The sequence below is a fragment of the Electrophorus electricus genome, chromosome 6, assembly GCF_013358815.1.
Source record: "Electrophorus electricus isolate fEleEle1 chromosome 6, fEleEle1.pri, whole genome shotgun sequence".
Classification (NCBI taxonomy): domain Eukaryota; kingdom Metazoa; phylum Chordata; class Actinopteri; order Gymnotiformes; family Gymnotidae; genus Electrophorus; species Electrophorus electricus.
In genome coordinates, this window is record NC_049540.1 from 3,286,923 (window position 1) to 3,312,163 (window position 25,241).

The 25,241-nt window shown below is 38.2% G+C and overlaps 2 long non-coding RNA genes across 2 annotated transcripts in view; both read left to right on the plus strand.

The window, feature by feature from the left end:
* LOC118241515 overlaps positions 1-25,241 on the plus strand; it is a 38,978-nt gene that overhangs the window by 4,909 nt on the left and 8,828 nt on the right. The window lies entirely within an intron of this gene.
* Positions 13,048-19,213, plus strand: LOC118241514. The gene is made up of 3 exons (XR_004776138.1): positions 13,048-13,098; positions 13,688-13,753; positions 19,131-19,213. It is a non-coding gene; the product is annotated as an uncharacterized LOC118241514 (long non-coding RNA).

Here is a 25,241-nt window from a genome sequence, read left to right on the forward strand (position 1 = left end):
TCGAAAAACAAACAAAACCAGAGCAAGGCAAAACACAGTAGACCCAACTATGGGCTTGCACCAGCTGGACCTGGGCCTGCAAGACCCCTGAAGGCCTCAAGGTCATTAGGGGTTTAGGATGAGCAAAATGAGTTGTTTTTTTCTATTTCCATTAATGGACATTTTACATTTATATTATTACAGGTTACATTGTATAAAAGTACTATTGGATTTGATTTTACTTCTGTGTTTTTCTTCTGTGTCACTGAGTGTGGCCCACAGTAAACTAATATTCACAGTCAGACACATGGAAGATGTGCCAGGCACAACATATTACAGGGTACTATAGAATACTAGAGGAACGCATGCTTTTGAAATCACTTGTTATAGTCTGGGTGGTTACAGTATTTGATGTCACAGCCACTCCGATGTCACGTGAGCAATCGCTGTAAAAACTTCCTGCTATATCAAGAAGCTCAGTGTTTCATCATTGGCACATCGAGAAACATACAAAAACAAACAAAAACAATCAAAACAGGGACGGTGAACTACATCCCACTTCTGGTTACATATTGTAATATACAATGAAGACTGAAGAGAACAAGTCACACGTTCAAGAAAAGAACGTTTGAGGTAGGGCTCAGTGACAAAGACAGTCCCTCAAAAAAAAATGACTGAGTTGATCATTATTAAAAAACTGTACCTTATAATTGCAATTAAAACTCTTTTTCTACCCAGATAATGTTTGTTTTTGGTCTGACGGGGAAATAATCCAAGTTTACTCTTTTTACATGATTATCTTTTGTATTTAATTTGTATTTAACATGTTGCGGTATCAGAGTACACATGCGTGAACATGAAAATCTGCTAAAAGAGACATGGAACTGGTTACTGAAGACATGGAGACATCGAACTGGACACTGGCAAGAACCTTTAATCACTGTTCTCTCTTAATCTCTCTCTGTTCCGGTCTCAACAGTTCTGTAAAAAGCTTCTCATGTACACATACATTTAAGAAATTAAAACATAAACAGAAAAATCGAAAAATCAAACCACACTTTTGCCTTGTGTGCTTTTTTTTACTTTAATCACATGTTTTTTGTATTGGACATTTTTAACAGGTTCTTTTACATTTTGTACCTTTAATAATGTTTAAAAAACTAGTCCCTGTTTGGTTAGAAATTCAGTACTGCTGAATCAATTGCATTCAATTACGCTTCTCTCATTCTGAACTTGGATAAGTGTGACTTTGGAAAAGGGGAAGTCTCTTACTTAGGGAAGCTAGACACCAAGATACCGGTGACTCTGTCTTTTCTTCCACCCGACAACAAGCGTTGGACGCTTCCTTGGAATGGTGGGGTTTTACCACTGTTTGTAAGAATTTCTTGACTGTTGTAGCCCTCTAATCAGCTTGCTCCACAATAAGGAACATTTTGTATGTCCCCAACCGTGTCAGAATGATTTTGATGCTGTAAAGGCATTACTCTACCATACCCCCAGTTCTTGCTGCGCCTGATTACTCACATCCTTTTAAACGCAAAGTAGATAACAGCGGTATTGGGACTAGAGCAGTCAGTCCTCATTCAGGAGGACGCACACGGATCCTAACACCCTGATCGTTATTTTTCTAAAAGGTTTATTAAGCTCCTAACAGTGTCCAGCAGCATTGAAAAGGAAACACTTGCGCTGCAAAACTTGGAGGTCTACATTGCTGCAGTTCTCAGCTTCTCACAGTGTATAGCGATCATGATCCACTTGTCTTTCTTTAGCGTTTGGCCAACGCAAACCACCGGCTCATGCATTGGTTGCTCAGAATTCAAGGCTTCAGTCTTAATGTGCACAGTTTGCATAATGGACGGCTCACAGGATGACACCTTCAAACACTTGTTAAAAATGAACAATTCTCATTTTAAGTGTGATGATCTGGGGCTTGTTTGCTGGAGTAGAGTGTCTGGCATGGTCCATGCCATGTTTTTTTCCCTTTAATATTCCTTGGTGCTTTATTAGGTCACTTCAAACCAAATTTCACTTGCATACAGTCAGAATAGCTGAAGGTCTTTCAAGAAATTGCAGTTCTTTTTAATTTTTGTTACTTTTTATCCCAGACAAGACTTGTTGAGTGTACCAGTAGGTGTGTTATGCTTTACTGTACTGTTCACTGACGTGACTTAGTTGTATATATTAGAGTGTTGAGATTTATTTTGGCAGATACTGAGCTCCACTCATTTAAAGTTGCACAGCACACCAAGCGGTGGATTTTTCCATTTGCATTCTGAACGTAAATGCTCTTCTATTAGTCGTTAGCAGAGGAGGATAAAATTAATTAGAAAGACAGGAAACATGATCACCATGAGAATACACTGAGCACAACGAGTTTCACAAACAACACCAGATGAGAAGGGAGACCGAGAAAGAACGGAGAGAGTGCATGCACATGAATGAGTGAGCACCACATATTGTACTCAGGTCCACATCCACCAGGTGGGAACTTCCACACTATTAACACTGAACTCGTGATGACATTAAGACTTAAAATAGTTCTTAAACACATAAACAAATAATTAAATGCAAAAAGTAGTTTGTTGTTAAATAAAGAGTAAGAAACTGCATCAGCCTTTCATGCCAGGAGGCCCTGATGAAGGCTGAGGAAGGTGACTGAGATGGGATGGCAGACTGGACAAATCACGATTTTTTCTCTGCTGTATCAGAGAATTTAGTTTGACGTTTAACGTTTTCATGGTGTTGTCTCCGTGAGCACTGTGCACACGCATGTGTATGTAAATGATAGGGGACTGAGGAAAACTAGAGAGAAGATGTACAGCTGTATGTGTCCAAGAAGGAGAATGTAACCCTTTTGGGGCTGAGTACATTTAATTAACACTCTTATCCAGAACAACTTACAATTTCAATCATGTTACGGAGGCGGGCAAGTGTAGTGTTAGGAGTCTTGCTCAAGGACTTTTACTGGTATAGCATAGAGCACTTGCCCAGTTCAGCATACGAGGCAGCGTTATTTCAGTCCTGCTGTAATCCAGACTCAAATCTACTTATTTTCTAGTTTACAACACCCCCACCCCCCATTTTTGAATTTTGTTTAAAAGATCAAGAACATTTCTAAGAACATTTAGGTTGCCAGTACAGCAAGCACATGAAGTGTGTTAAATGACCAGAGGGTGAAAGGCGAGATGAAGTCACGGTTTTGCTCAACACAATTATCTGATGAAATATTTTGCTGCCCTCTTTTGCCTTTAAGCATCAGACACAAATTCAATTTCTCAAAGAAAGAAATAAAGATAACAAACAAATAACCAAAACGAGAAATCCGTTCGAAAATTATTCACGTGTAGACCACTCTTTCCGTACTGGATAGAAACGCAGTCGTGTCTACTTTCCTCCGCGATCAAAGGCGGACGCTCAAAGCGAGTCAGACCTGCCACGTTTAAAGGACCGCGCGACTTACTAGTCTACACGTGAGCAGAATGCGTGTTTACATGCTTTCCCTTCGAGTTATGAGAGATGCTTGGAAAAAAACAATACTTACCGTAAACAAGGCGTCAGAAATTTAGGATGCATAAACGAAACTTTTACAGTGGTGGACTTTCAACACCAAACCCACACCACCGAATAAATGACCTGTAGTGGATATTCAACACCTACAGGTTTACAAAAGCTCACATGACCACAAAGATTCGCACGCATTGGAAACGTGAGCGGTGTTTATTGGTAAACCAATATGTTTTCACCAGACCAGTAAGAAGCAGACTAAAATCCAGAATGAATAGCAAGAGTACTACTGCTAAAGAGTCCAAGTTTCGTAATCATTCAGAGTAATTTATTCATAGTTGCAATTGTATCAATGTAAATTAAAATTGTGATAAAAATGTTAAGCCAAAGTGAATTAACAATATGACCATTTTAATTAAATTTATTTGCATTTCGCTTTTTACAACAGTCATTGTCATTAAGCAATTTTACAGAAATCCAGGTCCAGACACCTAAAGAGGAAGCCACAGGCATCAGTGAGCAGAGGAAAACTCTCAGAGAATGAGGAAGCCGTCTTGAGAGGAACCAGGCTGAGATGGGTAACCCATCCTCCTCTGAGCCACACTGGGTCACACCAAGCACATGCTATATGACCTAAGCGATCATATGCAGCCCACTTGGAGCTACATGTGAACTTAAAAAAGAACAAAGCACCTCTGGAGAGCTCAGAGTCTTCAGAGAAAACGGTAAACTGAGTGAATTTAAAAGAGGGAGTTTTTCAGCAGCCTTTGTTACTGCAACATTGCACTGGTTCCCACCTCATTAAATAAGTTCTAATTTTCCATGCAGCTGATTCATTATTAAAATGTTTCTGAAACAATTGATTTTGGAATGCGTTGCCATGGAGATTGTGACAACATTTGGATGGACCTTTTAGGCATCTGACAATGCTATAATCGTTTATGAGGAAGGTTGAATATTTTGCTATGCAGGATGAGGTTTCTCGGACTGCCACACCAATCACATTACTGTAGAAACAATCCACTACTTAATGATCATTTTCCTGTATAATGTTAATGGTAGTCAGTATGCTCTTCAAGACCTCTGGATCTTAGCCAGAGAAAAGGTGGAAGTCTATCGTCAGGCTGTCAGTCCAAAACACAAGGGTGTGTTTAAACGTAAGAAATGGGAGACAGTAAGAGGAGAGAAGGGGGGGATTAGGGCTCAGAGAACCCAGAGAGAATGTTGTCACCTCCAGTCCTTGACCCTTGACCCAGTGAGAGGTGAACTGCGTGGCCCGTATCTGTGACCCATGCAGCCAGTACAGGAATACTGGACTGTCTCAGCATTCTCTAATCTATTCTCTTCTGGGCATCAACACGCCATTCAAACCTGTCTGCAAATGACAAGATCATCTTTTATTGGCCCAATACAATATGATAATAAATTCATCTTATTTCAGATATAAAAATACTATAAATTGAATTGAGATGTGTCCAGAATGAGGTATGGTGCTTTAGAAGTGACTTACAAAGGCAAAGAATCTACAGTCTGTTATTTCTATTCCTGGCCCTTCTCCTCTTCATTCATTCATTCATTCACCCATCAAGTGTACTTGGTCTCTGTGTATACTGTTGGTCCTAAACATGCACGCCTGCTTGATGTTGTTCTGATATGTAATATTGTTAAGGTGTCTGGAGTATGTAGGTGCCTGCTGTTAGCACCAGAACAGATACACCCTGTAGACCACCTGAGCTATTCTGCCCAATTAGCAGCAAAAAGGAGGTGACGTCAAATGACAAGAAGCCAGAGAAAAGGTGCAAGTCTTTCGTCAGGCTGTCAGTCCAAAACACAAGGGTGTGTTTAAATGTAAGAAACGGGAGACAGTAAGAGGAGAGAAGGGGGGGGATTAGGGCTCAGAGAACCCAGAGAGAATGTTGTCACCTCCAGTCCTTGACCCTTGACCCAGTGAGACGTGTCAGTGTGTGGTTATAAAGGGACGTAGGTGATATGCTTTTACTTTGGAGAAAAGCAGTAAAGTTTGTTCTCACAGCTTTATTGCAGACCACTAACTGGAAAGTAAAATTCCACTGTGTCAACATGAAGCTTGGATATTCTACTTTAAATGACCCTCACTAGTGGCATTTTCAAGCAAATGTTAAAAAGGTTTATTGGTTTAACCAGCCAATTTATTTGTGTTAGAGGAATGGAGAATTGAAAGAGTTTGGACAACTTTACTGAAATCCCAATCAGAAACTTGTCAAGTTAATTTTTAATACTGCAACAAAATACCCTCTTTGAAATAATAATGAATCATCAATTGTGTAACTTTAAAATATTTCATTAGCTGTCCCCCAAATTCCGGTTCAAGTTCTCAGAACACACACATCTGAAGCAAGCTGTTATTAGATAAAATATTTTCAGAATGCACTTTCAAAAAGTAGTGGGGACAAAATCACCCATCAAAATGTACAATATACACACTTATTACACATCCTGTTAACCAGTTTAGTAGCTGTTTCAGCAATTCTGCAGCTAATATCTTCCATCTCTTTCTGTAGGCTTCTGACAATAACCAGTTATTACATTTACTAGCAATGGATTTATTAGTAATAATGTACCCCTGACATTGAGTTTATGTGTTTGTGGTATATCGTTTTACTAAAGGTCAGTATTAGTGTAGCATAATACTAATGCTTATTGTGATTCTTTTTCTCTTCTCTGGCTAGACCAACCCTCAAACCATACTTCACAACTTCACAAGTTGTGAAGTTTGCTTCACAACTTCAACACTGTGACTTTTTCAACATTTCCTGCAGTAACTTTAGTTAAGTTCCAATAATTGTCTATTTATTTAGATATAGCTAAACTATTAGTAACTGATTATTTCAGAGATTACTAACATATGAAGTAAAATACATTGCACGGCCTGTCAAATGCTTTAGAATAGCCCATTTTCCCCAGTTATCGACATTTAAGCAGCTCAAGTCTCGTGAATAACCTGAAAAGGTAAACAGTAAACTGCAAAAGGTTTTTAAAAAATGAACAATAATCTGTAAATTAATATAAAAAATCAGTAGTTAACAACCTTCAGCTGTTCTACATGAATGTATGTAAATGAAGCATTACAAGTTGATGTAAAGAATTTCCACAGTTGTTTAATTTAGACACCCTCAGACTAGGTTACTACATCCTTTAGGGCAGTGTTTGGACAGTACTGTACTGTACAATGTAGTATGTATGTTGCTATTGTAATAAAAATTGAATTAATAAAGGAAGACAGGCCATTATAATCCTTAAAAAGTATAGGGTTTTTTTTCTTTTAGGGAAATTGCAGACAGTTGGGTATAAGAAATAGCAAAGATATACACCATCAAAAGGCACTTGAAAACCAGAGGAAGCTTTGACAGGAAGAGGTCTGGCAGACCACAAAAAGTTTCAAAAGAGTTTCAAAAGAGATGCAACAGTTAACATGTTCCTGTGTCTCACAGGACAACGCCTTCAAGCACAGCTTAACACTGGTTGAAGAAGGCAAGTTTTAGTTAAACCTGTGAAGAGGAGACTTCAGGCTGTAGGTTTGACAGGTTGAGTGAGAGTGAGAGACCCAGTTTTTGTATGTTGTCGAAAAGGCCAAATGCTGGATCCTCAGTGTGTATGACACCCACTGTCAAGCAGAGAGGAGAGAGTGTGATGATCTGGGGCTTGTTTACTGGAGCAAAGGTCAGCACCGTGTACAGAGTGTCTGACATGCTGAAGCAGAAGGCCTCCCACAGCATCGTGCAGACACACGCAGTAGCCTCTGTTCTCTGGCTAGTGGTTCAGGGATTCATCACATTTTGTTAAACAGAACAATTCTATGATTCTATGATTCTTTTTCATCTCAAATAGCTTTGTTGTTTTACACTTTAAATTCAGAGTAAACAGAGACAATAAACTGCATAAACATAAATAAAAACAGGAAACATTTGAGTGTTTGAAAACTTTTAACTTGTAATGTAGGTTTGTGGTCAAAAAGCATATCCACTGCATTTTTAATGATTCTATAATATTTATAAATGTCTAATGTTTTGTTTTGTTAAGTATATTTATGGAGAAAGGGTTTACAGTACTACAGCACTGCTATTCTGTAGTTTACCATACCAGATACCCATGGAAATACAAATAGATGAAGATGAACTATTCACAAGTGTTATTGCTGACATGGTGCCTGAAGGTATTGGTTCCTCTCTCCAGATTCATCACCATGGAGATGCGTTGGTGAGCTCTGACCCTGCTGCTGGTTCTGGGTGTCACTCAGTACACTGATGCCCAGTCAGAAGCTGCATTCATTCATAAGCATATTAGATGTGAATGGGCACTAAACAGCTGTAACATCTCCATAGAACCACTGAATCGAGGCAAACAATTATGCAAACTACTCAATACCTTCATACTGTATGTGATTAGAAATGTGAGGCAAGAGTGCATGGATGGCAGATATTTGGGCAGACGTCTGTGGCATAATAATTATTATAAATATTATGAAAGCAAGCAGAACTTTAATAAAGTTGATTTCATCTTAATCAGAAATTCAAGACCACTGAGATGTAGGTACAAGCATAGAAATGCAAGAGGGCACATTTTTGTAGCATGTGACCAAAACGACAGACCAGTGCATTATGGACATCCACAAGCTCATAAAAAGTGCAAATCATGCATATTGATTCTATACCATCAGTGGTTTTACATTAGATGATTAATTTACTTAAGCTGTAAAACAATAACGACATGGAATCAAAAGGTTTAGCTTCATATCTAAATGTACACTTTATTAAACACCCAATTGATTAAAACAATTGAGTTATTAAAATCTAATATTCTAAACGTTTCAGAGCAACTACTTTCTGTTGTGTCCATTCATTTGCTCTTGGATTTATCAATTAAATGTGGGCACATTATGAGGTCCAGGTGTTGGAACAATGGTAGGGAAACCTTGTGGTCAACACCTGGAGCAGGATCTCTATGACCGTTCCCCAGGAATCCCCTGATCCATCAGTACTCTGGAAAACTAATCCACTAGGTTCTGTTCTTGCTTCACATGTGGCTTTTGATGGAATGTTTGAGTCAGAAAACACCAAACTCTAGTTGTCTCTTCCTTCATCCTCCTTTCGTAGTCTTGCATTCATTTCTAAAATGCTGATCTGATATGGATGAAAATGCCTCAATTTGCACTTCATTCCACAAATACAATTCCAGGTCCACAAATACAATTCAAATTCCAATCAAGTTTGTCTTGAAGTATCAGAGAACCTAAGTGGGAGGACACCTCATTTGATATATAAATAGAATAATATAGTACTTAATTTAAATACAAATGGAAAGTTCTTATTTTAAAACCTTTATCCTATTTTAATTATTTAATTAATTTGTTAATTTATTCTGTGCTCCATGTTTATGCAAAATGCAGTAATTGACAGCCAATGAGGGACCATCTACTTGTAGAGAAGTTTCCTGATTGGTTGATGCATCTGGACTGTGTTAAAATGTGATTTTCTTGGTTATAAAGCCAAGGATAGTCACAGAGATTTGTTTTTCCTCAAAATAACTATTTTAGCAATCAAGATGCAAAAATAGTTTACCTTTCAGGATCTCTTCGACCCCACTGAAAACTACAGCAGCCACCTCCATTTCCCAGAGCACCTGAGTGACCTGTCACCAATTACCATCTGCCAATCAGGAAACCTTAAGCAGATCATCCACTGTGTTCAAAATAGTCTACTACATTGTTATAACCCCATCTAGGTAATAGAGCTGTAACAGTGATAATGAAGAACACAGATAACTAAATGTTGAATGACCAGGCCAAAAGACCAGAAACGAGGGGACAACTATGTGTATTGTATAATGTACCATACATAAACATACATACAGCTGGGGTCAACTTCATAAGTGGTCTGTCACCAACATATTTTGAAATTGCCAGTTAATTGTGAGTTTTTTATGTGTGTGTAGACACAATTTGCTTGATTTGTTTGTGCTATTCTATTACATATATGTGTTGCTTAACACCAATGTACACCAGGGTTTTGAACGCTCCTTCAAGGCAAAGGCAATATGAGTATATATTAGGCAAAATTCATCATCCAGGTTAGCATTTGTATGAGATGTGTGAAAGTTGACTTACCTGGCATTCGAGTGCTGTCTCAGCCTTTTCTCTGATTTACTGCTATGGCTAGATGCTGTGGCATTTGCCCAACATCCAAATGAATTTTTGTGCACTGGGTTCACCTGGAATTTTGCCTTTGTTGGAAGTGTGGAAGGTAAAAGTACTCATCAAAGACTCGGCCTCAGCAAATGCTTGCTGTGTCTTAGCTGGTCATAGTACCTGCCTGGTAAACAGGAAGTCCTGAGCAAGGGTACAAAACTGAATGATACCTTTACATTACTGAAACACTTGTTAGGATGTGATGTTCAAGCTCACAATAATAAATGAATGTCAACAATTATAACCTCTGCAGTGCAATGGATAGCTCATTGAACTTCTGGCCTCTGACTTGAACCCATACATATACAGCATTTAGCAGACACTTTAATCCAAAGCAATTTATAATTTGAGTAATTGAAGGTTAAGGGTCTGGTTCAGGGGTCCAGCATTGGCAATTTGTCAGTGTTGGGACTTGGACCAGCAACCTTCCAACATCAAATTGAGCACCTTAACCACTGAGCTACCACTGACCTCAAACCTTGAGTGTGCAAGTCACATCTTTTCTGGGGGACCTTGAAAACCTGCTGAGCCTTTCTAATCCCACCAGTGTTAAGTCATAACTCATTAAGATTGCAAATGTTTTGAATCATCCTCCTCAACAATAATAAATCCATCTTTTGCAGAAAGAAAATAATTCTAGAAATTGAGATGTGTCCAGAATGACGTGCAGGGCTTTACATGAATCCCAAGGGACTTAAAAAGCATCTGCAGTCTGTCATTTCTGTTTCTGGCCCTTCTACTATTTAAGGAATTAACTAACAAATTAATTAATTAACTAACCAATTAGCCAATCAATCAATCAATCAATCAATCCATCAATCAACTGAACCTTGCATATTATAAACATGCACACATGCTTGATTTTGTACCAATATGAAATGTAGTTACGGTGTCAGCAGTATGTTCGTGCCTGCTGTTAGCACTAGAACATACAATCCTTGTATTCTAGTCTTATTTGCATGCATGCTTGATTTTGTTATGATATAAAATGCTGTTAACGTGTGTGCAATAAGTAAATAGTTCCTGTTAGCTCTAGAACAGATACACCCTGTAGACCATCTGAGCAGTTTTAAACTGGAAATGTATCTAAATTGTAAAAATAAATGTAAAGTAGTTAATGTTAATGTAAGAAGTCCTTTTCAGTCAGTCGTTAACAACCTACAGTTGATCTGCAGAAATGTATGTAAATTAAGCTTTGAAAATTAATGGAAAGAATTCCTAAGGGTGAACCAGCTAACTTAGTTATCCTCTGTCTGTGTGAGAAAGCAGAGGTGATAAAGACTGGGTTACTACATCCTTTAGGGCAGTGTTCAGACAATTCTGTACTGCAGAATTCGGTATGTATGTCGCTATTTTAATAGCAAGAAAAATGAAATTAACAAAGCAAGGCAGACAATTATAACCATTTAAAGTATAGGTCTTTCCTTTAGAGAAACTGAAAAGACATACAGCATCAAAAGACACTTGAAAACCACAGTGAGGAAGAGGAAGACAGAAACAGAAACAGAAAACATGTTGCTGTGAGTCCACAGCTTGAATGATGGCTGGCTCACAGGATGAGACCTTCAAACACTTTTTGCTGTGAAGCTGTAGGTCTGACAGGTTAAGTGATGGTGAGAAAACCATCAGTGTGTATGACACCTGCTGTCAAGCAGAGAAGAGAGAGTGTGATGATCTGGGGCTTGTTTGCTGGAGCAAAGGTCAGCACCGTGTACAGAGTGTCTGGCATGCTGAAGCAGAAGGCCTATCACAGCATCGTGCAGTCACACGCAGTAGACTCTGTTCTCTGGATAGTGGTTCAGGGATTCATCACATTTTGTTAAACAAAACAATTCTATGATTCTATTTCATCTCAAATAGCTTTGTTTGTCCCCCCCCCAAGAAATTCCTGGGGGTGTTCCCCTCCACCTTCGGAGTGGACACGGACTTTAGTCACGGTCCTCTCCCCAATCTCCTGGTATCCAGGCGGCAGGGCGGGGGTGCCTACGCACCTCCCGCTAGGAAGTCTGTCTTTAGCCAAGGGAGCTGGCATCCTGTGGTGGTTGGGCATTCTGTAATGGTGTGGCCCGTGTGCCGAAGGGCGTGGAGCAGGATGCACAGACTTCCTCTACCTGGACGAACATTTATTTACATAACACAAAACGGCACTCACATATAACACGAAGGAAGAACACGAATACATTAACAACAACGAGATGAACATGTACAATAACGACACCAACATTTATCTCAACCCGCTATATTAACAATGACCAACACACTGCACTCAATGACAAGGGTTTATATACATAAAGACGAACAAGGTGCAGGTGTGTGCAGGTGTGGTTACAAACAACAGCTCTCCCACTGCACGTGGTGGGCCAAACCATGTGACTCGCAGGAGGTGAGCATTCCGTGACAGGAATGCGTTGCCATGGAAATTGTGACAACATTTGGATGGACCTTTTAGGCATGCGACAATGCTATAATCGTTTATAAGGAAGGTTGAATATTTTGCTATGCAGGGTGGGGTTTCTCAGACTGCCACACCAATCACATCACTGTAGAAACAATCCACTACTTAAGGATCATTTTCCTGTATAACGTTAATGGTAGTCAGTGTGCTCTTCAAGATCTCTGGATCTTAGCCAGAGAAAAGGTACAAGTCTATCGTCAGGCTGTCAGTCCAAAACACAAGGGTGTGTTTAAACAAAAGAAATGGGAGACAGTAAGAGGAGAGAAGGGGGAGATTAGGGCTCAGAGAACCCAAAGAGAATGTTGTCACCTCCAGTCCTTGGCGCTTGGTGAACTGCGTGGTCCATCTCTGTTACCCATGCAGCCAGTACAGGAATACTGGACTGTCTCAGCACTCTCTAATCTATTCTCTTCTGGGCATCAACACGCCAGTCAAACCTGTCTGCAAATGACAAGATCATCTTTTACTGGCCCAATATAATATGATAATAAATTAATCTTATTTCAGATATAAAAAATTCTATAAATTGAATTGAGATGTTTCCAATATGAGGTACGGTGCTTTAGAAGTGACTTACAAAGGCAAAGAATCTACAGTCTGTTATTTCTATTCCTGGCCCTTCTCCTATTCATTCATTCATTCATTCACCCATCAAGTGTACTTGGTCTCTGTGTATGCTGTTGGTCCTAAACATGCACGCCTGCTTGATGTTGTTCTGATATGTAACATTGTTAAGGTGTCTGGAGTATGTAGATGCCTGCTGTTAGCACCAGAACAGATACACCCTGTAGACCATCTGAGCTATTCTGCCCAATTAGCAGCAAAAGGGAGGTGACGTTAGTGTGTGGTTATAAAGGGGAGTAGGTGATATGCGTACTGTGGAGAAAAGCAGTGAAGTTTGTTCTCACAGCTTTACTGCAGACCACTAACTGGAGAGGTGAGTAAAACTCCTCAGTGTCAACAACTTTGACATTCTACTTTATACGACTCTTATTAGTGGAATTTTCAACCATGAATGAACATGAGAAAGTTATATAAAATTTTTACATTTTTAAAAAAAATGTTTACTGGATTAACCAGACCATTTATTATAGTGTTGGAGACATGATCATGTCTTTTCAAACTTTGTTTTGCAATAGTTTGGAGAGGTTTACTAGAAACCCCAAACAAAAACTGCTTGTCAGGTCCATTTTTAGTACTGGAACAAAAAAAGGTTTTCCCTTTTATACACTAACAAAGCATCAAAGGTGTAACATGGCTGTAGGAAGTGCTGTGGAGAGGAATGTGGACTTGGTGAAACCTTTCATTCAGCAGCACCCCAAATTCACATTCAAGTCCTCAGTACCAAGCTTCTGCATATACTAGTAACTAGTAAAAGTAGATTTACTGCTAATGGATTTATTAGTAGTATTATAACCTTGACATGGAGTTACTGTGTGTATAGTATAATGGGCATCATTTTAGTATGAGTCAGTATTACTGTAGGATTAATGCTTACTGTGAATCTTTTTCTCTTCTCTGGCTAGGCCCACACTCATTGCTTCACCACTTCAACATTGTGATTTTTCCAACGTTTCCAGCAGTACCATTAAGTATGTTCCAGTATTTCTTTCAATGATATCGATATAGCTAAATTATTAGTAGCTGATTATATTAGCGATTACTAACATATGAAGTAAAATACACTAGCGGTCAAACATTTTTGAACACGCCATTTTTCCAATTGTTATTGACATGTAAGCAGTTAAAGTCTCTTGAATAACCTAAGCAGTAAGATAAGCAGTAAACTGTGGCAAACCAAAGGTTTTTTAAAAAATAACGGTAAACTGAAAATTTATCTAAACTGTAAAAATAAATGTAAAATTAATGTTAATGTAAAAAGTGAAGATAGAGAAGTTATTGCAAAAATTAGAAATGACACTTGGTTATGCAGCACTATCAGTGGACTACTGAAGAATGAATGAACGTCTTATAGACTGATGAATCAAAATGTGTAATCTTCAGTTCAGAATGCAGAGTTTTTGACTGTTGTCCAATAGGCTAAATGCTGGTTCCCCAGTGTGTGTGACATCCGCTGTCAAGCCGAGAGGAGAGAGTGTTATGGTCTGGGGCTAGTTTGCTGGAGCAGAGTGTCTGGCATGCTGAGGCAGAAGGCCTATCACAGTATCGGCGGGGTCATACGCAATAGCCTCTGTTCTCTGCCTAGTGTTTCAGGGATTCTTCACATTTTGTTAAACAGAACAATTCTATGATTCTTTTTAATCTCAAATAGCTTTATTGTTCTACACTTTAAATTCAGAGTAAACAGAGACAATAAACTGCTAAAATATAAATAAAAACAAGGAAAATGAGGGAGTTTGTAAACTTTTGACAGGTTTATGGAGAAAGGGTTTACAGTACTACAGCACTGCTGTTCTGTAGCTTACCATACCAAATACCCATAACAATACAAATAGATGAAGATGAACTATTCACAAGTGTTATTGCTGACATGGTGCTGCTGGTATCACCTTCTCTCTCCAGATTCATCACCATGGAGATACGTTGGTCAGCTCTGACCCTGCTGCTGGTTCTGTGTGTCATCCCATACACTGATGCTCAGACGGAAAAAGAATTCATCAAAAAGCATGTTAGACCTCATAATCTGCTGCAAGACAGCTGTAATGAAAGCATGCAAGAAATCAACGGCAGAGGAAATTGCAAACCGATCAATACCTTCATACTGGATAACATTAGCAATGTGAGGCAAGTGTGCAGTAATGGCAGATATTTGGACATACGTCTGTGGCATAATAATTATTATAAATATTATGAAAGCAACCGGAATTTTAATATAGTTAATTGCACCTTAATCAGAAATTCAAAACCACCCATATGTAGGTACAAGCATATAAATGGAAGCGAGCACATTTTTGTAGCATGTGACCAAAACGACAGACCAGTGCATTATGGACAGCCACGACCTCATACAAATGAAAATCATGCATATTGATTCTATACCATGAGTGGTTTTTCATTAAATGATTAATTTACTTAAGCTGTAAAAAATAACAACATGGAATCAAATAGTTTAGCTTCATATATAAATGCCCACTTGATTAAACATGTTCTTCAATAAACACAAATGAGTTGTTAAAATCTAATATTATAAAAGTTTCAGAGCAACTACTTTCTGTTGTGTCCATTCATTTGCTCTTGGTTTTAAAAATTAAATATGGGAGCATTCTGAGGTCCAGGAGATGAACAACGGTAGGAAAACCTTGTGGTAAACACCTTGAGCAGGATCTCCATGACCGTTCCCCAGGAATCCCCTGATCCATCAGTACTCTGGAAAACTAATCCACCAGGTTCTGTGCTTGCTTCACGTGTGGCTTTTTATGCAATGTTTGAGGCAGAAAACACCAAACTTTAGTTGTCTCTTCCTTCATCCTCCTTTACTAGTCATGCATTCATTTCTAAAATGCTGATCTGATATGGCTGAAAATGCCTCAATTTGTACCTCATTCCACAAATACAATTCCAATTCCATAAATACAATTCCAGGTCCACAAATACAATTCAAATTCAAATCAAGTTTGTCTTGGAGTATCAGAGAACCTAAGTGGGAGGACAACTCATTAGATATATAAATAAAATAATATAGTACTTAATTTAAATACAAATAGAAAGTTCTTATTTTAAAACCTTTATCCTATTTTAATTAATTAATTAATTTGTTAATTTATTCTGTGTTCCATGTTTATGCAAAATACAATAATTGACATCCAATGAGGGACCATCTACTTGTAGAGAAGTATGCTGATTGGTTGATGCATCTGGACTGTGTTAAAATGTGATTTTTTTTGGTTAAAGAGCCGAGGACAGTCACAGAGTTGTTTTTTTTCTTCCTCAAAATAACCTAATTTAGCAATCAAGATGGAAAAATAGTTTACCTTTCATGATCTCTTTGACCCTACAGAAAATAACAGCAGCCAACTCCATTTCCCAGAGCACCCGAGTGACCTGTCACCAATTACCATCTGCCAATCAGGAAACCTTAAGCAGATCATCAACTGTGTGCAAAATAGTGTACTACATTGTTATAACCCCATCTAGGTAATAGAGCTGTAACAGTGATAATGAAGAACACAGATAACTAAATGTTGAATGACCTGGCCAAAAGACCAGAAATAAGGGGACAACCATGTGTATTGTATAACTTACCACACATAAACATACATACAGCTGGGGTAAACTTCATAAGTGGTCTGTCACCAACATATTTGAAATTGCAAAATAATTGTGAGTTGTTTATGTGTGTGTAGATACAATTTGCTTGATTTGTTTGTGCATAAATGTGTTGCTTAACACCAATGTACACCAGGGTTCTGAATGCTCCTTCAAGGCAAAGGCAATAATACTATATATTGGACAAAATTCATCATCCAGGTTAGCATTTGTATGAGATGTGTGAAAGTTGACTTACCTGGCATTCGAGTGCTGTCTCAGCCTTTTCTCTGATTTACTGCTATGGCTACATGCTGTGGCATTTGCCCAACATCCAAATGAATTTTTGTGCACTGGGTTCACCTTGAATTTTGCCTTTGCTGGAAGTGTGGAAGGTAAAAGTACTCATCAAAGACTCAGCCTCAGCAAAATGCGTGCCGTGTCTTAGCTGGTCATAGTATCTGCCTGGTAAACAGGAAGTCCTGAGCAAGGGTACAAAACTGAATGGTACCTTTACATTATTGAAACACTGTTAGAATGTGATGTTCAAGCTCACAATAATAAATGAATGTCATCAATTATAACCTCTGCAGTGCAATAGATAGCACATTGAACTTCTGGCCTCTGACTTGAACCCATACATATATGGCATTTAGCAGACACTTTAATCCAAAGCAATTTATAATTTGAGTAATTGAGGGTTAAGGGTCTGGTTCAGGGGTCCAACACTGACAAATTGCCACTGTTGGACTTGGACCAGCAACCTTCCAACATCAAATTGAGCACCTTAACCACTGAGCTACCACTGACCTCAAACCTTGAGTGTGCAAGTCACATCTTTTCTGGGGGACCTTGAAAACCTGCTGAGTCTTGCCAATCCCACTAGTGTTAAGTAATAACTCATTAAGATTGCAAATGTTTTGAATCATCATCCTCAATAATAATAAATCCATCTTTTGCAGATAGAAAATAATTCTAGAAATTGAGATGTGTCCAGAATGAGGTACAGGGTTTTACATGAATCCCAAGGGACTTACAAAGCATCTGCAGTCTGTCATTTCTGTTTCTGGCCCTTCTACTAATTAAGGAATTAACTAACAAATTAATTAATTAACTAATTAGCCAATCAATCAATCAATCAATCAACTGAAGCTTGCATGTTATAAACATGCACGCATGCTTGATTTTGTACCAATAGGAAATGTAGTTAAGGTGTCAGCAGTATGATGGTGCCTGCTGTTAGCACTAGAACATACACACCTTGTATTCTAGTCTTATTTGCATGCATGCTTGATTTTGTTATGATATAAAATGCTGTTAACGTGTGTGCAATAAGTAAACAGTTCCTGTTAGCTCTAGAACAGATACACCCTGTAGACCATCTGAGCAGTTTTAAAAACCAAAGGTTTTTAAAAAAATTAACAGTAAACTGGAAATGTATCTAAATTGTAAAAATAAATGTAAAGTAGTTAATGTTAATGTAAGAAGTCCTTTTCAGTTAGTAGTTAACAACCTACAGTTGTTCGGCAGAAATGTATGTAAATTAAGCTTTGAAAGTTAACGGAAAGAATTCCTAAGGGTGAACCAGCTAACTTAGTTATCCTCTGTCTGTGTGAGAAAGCAGAGGTGATAAAGACTGGGTTACTACATCCTTTAGGGCAGTGTTCAGACAATTCTGTACAGCAGAATTCAGTATGTATGTCGCTATTATAATAGCAAGAAAAATGAAATTGACAAAGGAAGACAGACAATTATAACCCTTTAAAGTATAGGTCTTTCCTTTAGAGAAATTGCAAAGAAATTTGCTATCAAAAGACACTTGAAAACCACAGCAAACTTTGACAGAAAGAGGTCTGGCAGACCACAACAGAAACAGAAAACATGCTTCTTTGAGTCCACAGCTTGCATGATGGATGACTCACAGGATGACACCTTCAAATACTTCGTAAAAGTTAGCAAGACTTCAAGCTGTAGGTTTGACAGGTTAAGTGATGGTGAGAAAGCCATCACAAAGACAAGATATTGCAAAAAATTAGAAAAGACACTTGGTTATGCAGCACTACCAGTGGACTACTGAAGAATGAAAGAACATCTTATGGACTGATGAATCAAAATGTGTAATCTTTGGTTCAGAATGCAGAGTTTTTGAATGTTGTCCAATAGGCTAAATGCAGTTCCTCAGTGTGTGACACCCACTGTCAAGCAGAGAGGAGAGAGTGTGATGATCTGGGGCTTGTTTGCTGGAGCAAAGGTCAGCACTGTGTACAGAGTGTCTGACATGCTGAAGCAGAAGGCCTATCACAGCATCGTGCAGTCACACGCAGTAGCCTCTGTTCTCTGGATAGTGGTTCAGGGATTCATCACATTTTGTTAAACAGAACAATTCTTTGGTTCTATGATTCGTTTTCATCTCAAATAGCTTTGTTGTTTTACACTTTAAATTCAGAGTAAACACAGACAATAAACTGCTTAAACATAAATAAAAACAGGAAACATTTGAGTGTTTGAAAACTTTTAACTAGTAATGTAGGTTTGTGGTCAAAAAGCATATCAACTGCATTTTTAATGATTCTATAATATTTATAAATGTCTAAATTTTTGTTTTGTTAAGTATGTTTATGGAGAAAGGGTTTACAGTACTACAGCACTGCTGTTCTGTAGTTTACCATACCAAATACCCATAACAATACAAATAGATGAAGATGAACTATTCACAAGTGTTATTGCTGACATGGTGCTGCTGGTATCACCTTCTCTCTCCAGATTCATCGCCATGGAGATGCGTTGGTCAGCTCTGACCCTGCTGCTGGTTCTGTGTGTCATTCCATACACTGATGCTCAGACGGAAAAAGAATTCATCAAAAAGCATATTGGACCTTTACTAAACTGTAATGAAACCATGAAAGAAATCAACGGCAGAGGAAATTGCAAATATATCAATACCTTCATACTGGATGAGATTAGCAATGTGAGGCAGGTGTGTATGGGTGACAAATTTCATCATAATAATTCTCAATGTTATCAAAGCAGGAAGAAGTTTAATATAATTGAATGCAAAGTTCTCAATTCCAGTTCACCCAGTTGTATTTACAATCGTGTAAATGCAATCAAGCCCATTAAAATAACATGTGATGAAAGCAACAAACCAGTGCATTTTGGATGTTAGCATACAAAGCCAATAGTGTTTTTTAATTAAACGATTAATTTACTTTATTTACCTAAGCTGTAACAAAAACATTTAATCAAAAAGTTTAGCTTCATATATAAATTTCCACTTGATTAAATGTGTTTTTCAAGAAACAAATGAGTCGTTAAAATCTAATATTAAAAAGGTTTCTGAGCAACTACTTTCTGGTGTGTCCATTCATTTGCTCTTGGAATTACCAATTAAATGTGGGAACATTATGAGGTCCAGGAGCTGAACAATCGTAGGAAAACCTTGTGGTCAACACCTGGAGCAGGATCTCCATGACCGTTCCCCAGGAATCCCCTGATCCATCAGTACTCTGGAAAACTAATCCACCAGGTCCTGTGCTTGCTTCACATGTGGCTTTCGATACAATGTTAGAGGCAGAAAACACCAAACTCTAGTTGTCTCTTCCTTCATCCTCCTTTAGTAGTCTTGCATTCATTTCTAAAATGCTGATCTGATACAGTTGAAAATGCCTCAATTTGTACTTCATTTCACAGCAACAATTCCAGTTCATGTCACGAATGGCCACCCTCCTGGTGTCCCTGTTGTCATGGTTTCTCTGTCGTCTGTTTTCCTGTACTCCCTGGTTCCACTCCTTTGTTTCATTTTCTCCGCCCCTCGTCTGTTCCTTCATTCCAGTCTGTGTTTTGGTTCTCCCAGTTCCTATGTTCACCTGAGTCTGTTTAGTGCCTAGTCGTCCTGGTTATTTAAGCCCTGTATTTCTGACTCCCAGGTTGTTGGTTATTTTGGTAAGATGTGTTAGTTTTGTTGTGTTTAAATTATGCTTGTTGGATCGGCGTTGCTTTTCCGTTTGCTCAGTTTGTTTTCTCCTCGCCTCGGTTTATTCTACATCATTTAATAAACCACCCTCATGCATTCAGCATCTCCCCTGTTCCTATGGGAATCGTTACAGTTCCATAAATACAATTCCAATTCAAATCAAGTTTGTCTTGGAGCATCAGAGAACCTAAGTGGGAGGACAACTTATTAGATATATAAATAAAATAATATAATATTTAATTTATATACAAATGGAATGTCCTTATTGTAAAACCTTTATGCTATTTTAATTAATTAATTAATTTATTTATTTATTTATTTATTCTGTGCTCCATGTTTATGCAAAATACAATAATTGTCAGCCAATGAGGGACCAGCTACTTGCACAGAAGTTTCCTGATTGGTTGATGCATCTGGACTGTGTTAAAATGTGATTTTTAAAATATTTTTATTATAGAGTTGAGGACAGTCACAGAGGGGTTTTTTTTCTCAAAATAACTATTTTAGCAATCAAGATGCAAAAATAGTTTACCTTTCAAGCTCTCTTCGACCCCACAAAAACTACAGCAGCCAACTCCATATCCCAGAGCACCTGAGTGACCTGTCACCAATTACCATCTGCTAATCAGGAAATGTTAAGCAGATCATCCACTGTGTTCAAAATAGTCTATTACATTGTTATAACCCCATCTAGGTAATAGAGCTGTAACAGTGATAATGAAGAACACAGATAACTAAATGTTGAATGACCAGGCCAAAAGACCAGAAATAAGGGGAAAACCATGTGTATTGTATAATGTACCACACATAAACATACATACAGCTGGGGTAAACTTCATAAGTGGTCTGTCACTAACATATTTGAAATTGCAAAATAATTGTGAGTTGTTTATGTGTGTGTAGATACAATTTGCTTGATTTGTTTGTGCATAAATGTGTTGCTTAACACCAATGTACACCAGGGTTCTGAATGCTCCTTCAAGGCAAAGGCAATAATAGTATATATCGGGCAAAATTCATCATCCAGGTTAGCATTTGTATGAGATGTGTGAAAGTTGACTTACCTGGCATTCGAGTGCTGTCTCAGCCTTTTCTCTGATTTACTGCTATGGCTACATGCTGTGGCATTTGCCCAACATCCAAATGAATTTTTGTGCACTGGGTTCACCTTGAATTTTGCCTTTGCTGGAAGTGTGGAAGGTAAAAGTACTCATCAAAGACTCAGCCTCAGCAAAATGCGTGCCGTGTCTTAGCTGGTCATAGTACCTGCCTGGTAAACAGGAAGTCCTGAGCAAGGGTACAAAACTGAATGGTACCTTTACATTATTGAAACCACTGTTAGGATGTGATGTTCAAGCTCACAATAATAAATGAATGTCATCAATTATAACCTCTGCAGTGCAATAGATAGCACATTGAACTTCTGGCCTCTGACTTGAACCCATACATATATGGCATTTAGCAGACACTTTAATCCAAAGCAATTTATAATTTGAGTAATTGAGGGTTAAGGGTCTGGTTCAGGGGTCCAACAGTGGCAATTTGTCAGTGTTGGAACTTGGACCAGCAACCTTCCAACATCAAATTGAGCACCTTAACCACTGAGCTACCACTGACCTCAAACCTTGAGTGTGCAAGTCACATCTTTTCTGGGGGACCTTGAAAACCTGCTGAGTCTTGCCAATCCCACTAGTGTTAAGTAATAACTCATTAAGATTGCAAATGTTTTGAATCATCATCCTCAATAATAATAAATCCATCTTTTGCAGATAGAAAATAATTCTAGAAATTGAGATGTGTCCAGAATGAGGTACAGGGCTTTACATGAATCCCAAGGGACTTACAAAGCATCTGCAGTCTGTCATTTCTGTTTCTGGCCCTTCTACTAATTAAGGAATTAACTAACAAATTAATTAATTAACTAATTAGCCAATCAATCAATCAATCAATCAACTGAACCTTGCATGTTATAAACATGCACGCATGCTTGATTTTGTACCAATAGGAAATGTAGTTAAGGTGTCAGCAGTATGTTGGTGCCTGCTGTTAGCACTAGAACATACACACCTTGTATTCTAGTCTTATTTGCATGCATGCTTGATTTTGTTATGATATAAAATGCTGTTAACGTGTGTGCAATAAGTAAACAGTTCCTGTTAGCTCTAGAACAGATACACCCTGTAGACCATCTGAGCAGTTTTAAAAACCAAAGGTTTTTAAAAAAATTAACAGTAAACTGGAAATGTATCTAAATTGTAAAAATAAATGTAAAGTAGTTAATGTTAATGTAAGAAGTCCTTTTCAGTTAGTAGTTAACAACCTACAGTTGTTCGGCAGAAATGTATGTAAATTAAGCTTTGAAAGTTAACGGAAAGAATTCCTAAGGGTGAACCAGCTAACTTAGTTATCCTCTGTCTGTGTGAGAAAGCAGAGGTGATAAAGACTGGGTACTACATCCTTTAGGGCAGTGTTCAGACAATTCTGTACAGCAGAATTCAGTATGTATGTCGCTATTATAATAGCAAGAAAATGAAATTAACAAAGGAAGACAGACAATTATAACCATTTAAAGTATAGTTTTGCCTTAGAGAAATAGCAAAGAAATTCGCCATCAAAAGATACTTGAAAACCAGAGCAAACTTTGAGAGGAAGAGGTCTGGCAGACCACAACAGAAACAGAAAACATGTTTCTGTGAGTCCACAGCTTGCATGATGGATGGCCCACAGGATGACACCTTCAAGCACTTGTTAAAATTTAGCAAGACTTCAGGCTGTAGGTTTGATAGGTTAAGTGATGGTGAGAAAGCCATCACAAAGACAAGATATTGCAAAAGTTAGAAAAGACACTTGGTTATGCAGCACTACCAGTGGACTACTGAAAAATGAAAGAACGTCTTATGGACTGATGAATCAAAATGTGTAATCTTTGGTTCAGAATGCAGAGTTTTTGAATGTTGTCCAATAGGCTAAATGCTGGTTCCTCAGTGTGTGACACCCACTGTCAAGCAGAGAGGAGACAGTGTGATGATCTGGGGCTTGTTTGCTGGAGCAAGATCAGCACCATGTACAGAGTGTCTGACATAATGAAGCAGAAGGCCTACCATAGCATCGTGCAGTCACATGCAGTAGCCTTTGTTCTCTGGATAGTGGTTCAGGGATTCATCACATTTTGTTAAACAGAACAATTCTTTGACTCTATGATTCTTTTTCAAAATAATAGCTCAAATAGCTTTGACGTTTTACAACTTTAAATTCAGAGTAAACAGAAACAATAAACTGCTAAACAAAAACAAAACAAAAACAGGGAAAATTAGGGTGTTCGTAAACCTTTGACAGGTTTATGGAGAAAGGGTTTACAGTACTACAGCACTGCTGTTCTGTAGTTTACCATACCAAATACCCATAACAATACAAATAGATCAAGCTGAACTGTTCACTAGTGTTATTACTGACAGGGTGCTGCTGGTATCAGCTTCTCTCTCCAGATTCATCGCCATGGAGATGCGATGGTCAGCTCTGACCCTGCTGCTGGTTCTGTGTGTCATTCCATACACTGATGCTCAGACGGAAGAAGAATTCATCAAAAAGCATATTAGACCTGATATGCTGTCGCAACTCAACTGTACTAAAACCATGGAAGAAATCAACGACAGAGGAAAATGCAAAAAGAGCAATACCTTCATACTGGATGAGATTAGCAATGTGAGGAAAGTGTGCAGAAATGGCACACATTCTAATTGTTGTTATAACTGCTATGAAAGCAACGGTGCTTTAGTATAGTTGATGAATGCAAATGAAAAAAAAAAATCAGAAGCACCCAAATGTATTTATAGAAATACATATGTTCCAGAAACTAAGATTATTGTGGCATGTGAATACAACAAACCAGTGCATTATGAATCTCCACCAACTCATAAAAAGCCAATAGTGGTTTGTAAATAAAAGATTAATTTACTTGATTTACCTAAGCTGTAAAAAACACGGAATCAAAAAGTTTAGCTTCATATATAAATGTCCACTTGATTAAATGTGTTCTTCATGAAACAAATGAGTCGTTAAAATCTAATATTAAAAAGTTTCTGAGCAACTACTTTCTGGTGTGTCCATTCATTTGCTCTTGGAATTACCAATTAAATGTGGGAACATTATGAGGTCCAGGAGTTGAACAACGGTAGGAAAGCCTTGTGGCCAACACCTGGAGCAGGATCTCCATGACCGTTCCCAGGAATCCCCTGATCCATCAGTACTCTGTAAAACTAATCCACCAGGTTCTGTTCTTGCTTCACATGTGGCTTTCGATACAATGTTAGAGGCAGAAAACACCAGACTCTAGTTTTCTCTTCCTTCATCCTCCTTTAGTAGTTTTGCATTCATTTCTAAAATACTGATCTGATACAGTTGAAAATGCCTCAAATTGCACTTCATTCCACAACAACAATTCACGAATGGCCACCCTCCTGGCATCCCTGTTGTCATGGTTTTCCTGTCGTCTGTTTTCCGGTACTCCCTGGTTCCGCTCCTTAGTTTCGTTTTCTGTGCCCCTCATCTGTTCCTCATTCCAGTCTGTGTTTTGGTTCTCCCATTTCCTATGTTCACCTGAGTCTGTTTAGTGACTAGTTCTCCTGGTTATTTTAGCCCTGTATTTCTGACTCCCAGGTTGTTGGTTATTTTGGTAAGATGTGTTAGTTTTGTTGTGTTTAAATTATGCTTGTTGGATCGGCGTTGCTTTTCCGTTTGCTCAGTTTGTTTTCTCCTCGCCTCGGTTTATTCTACATCATTTAATAAACCACCCTCATGCATTCAGCATCTCCCCTGTTCCTATGGGAATCGTTACAGTTCCATAAATACAATTCCAATTCAAATCAAGTTTGTCTTGGAGCATCAGAGAACCTAAGTGGGAG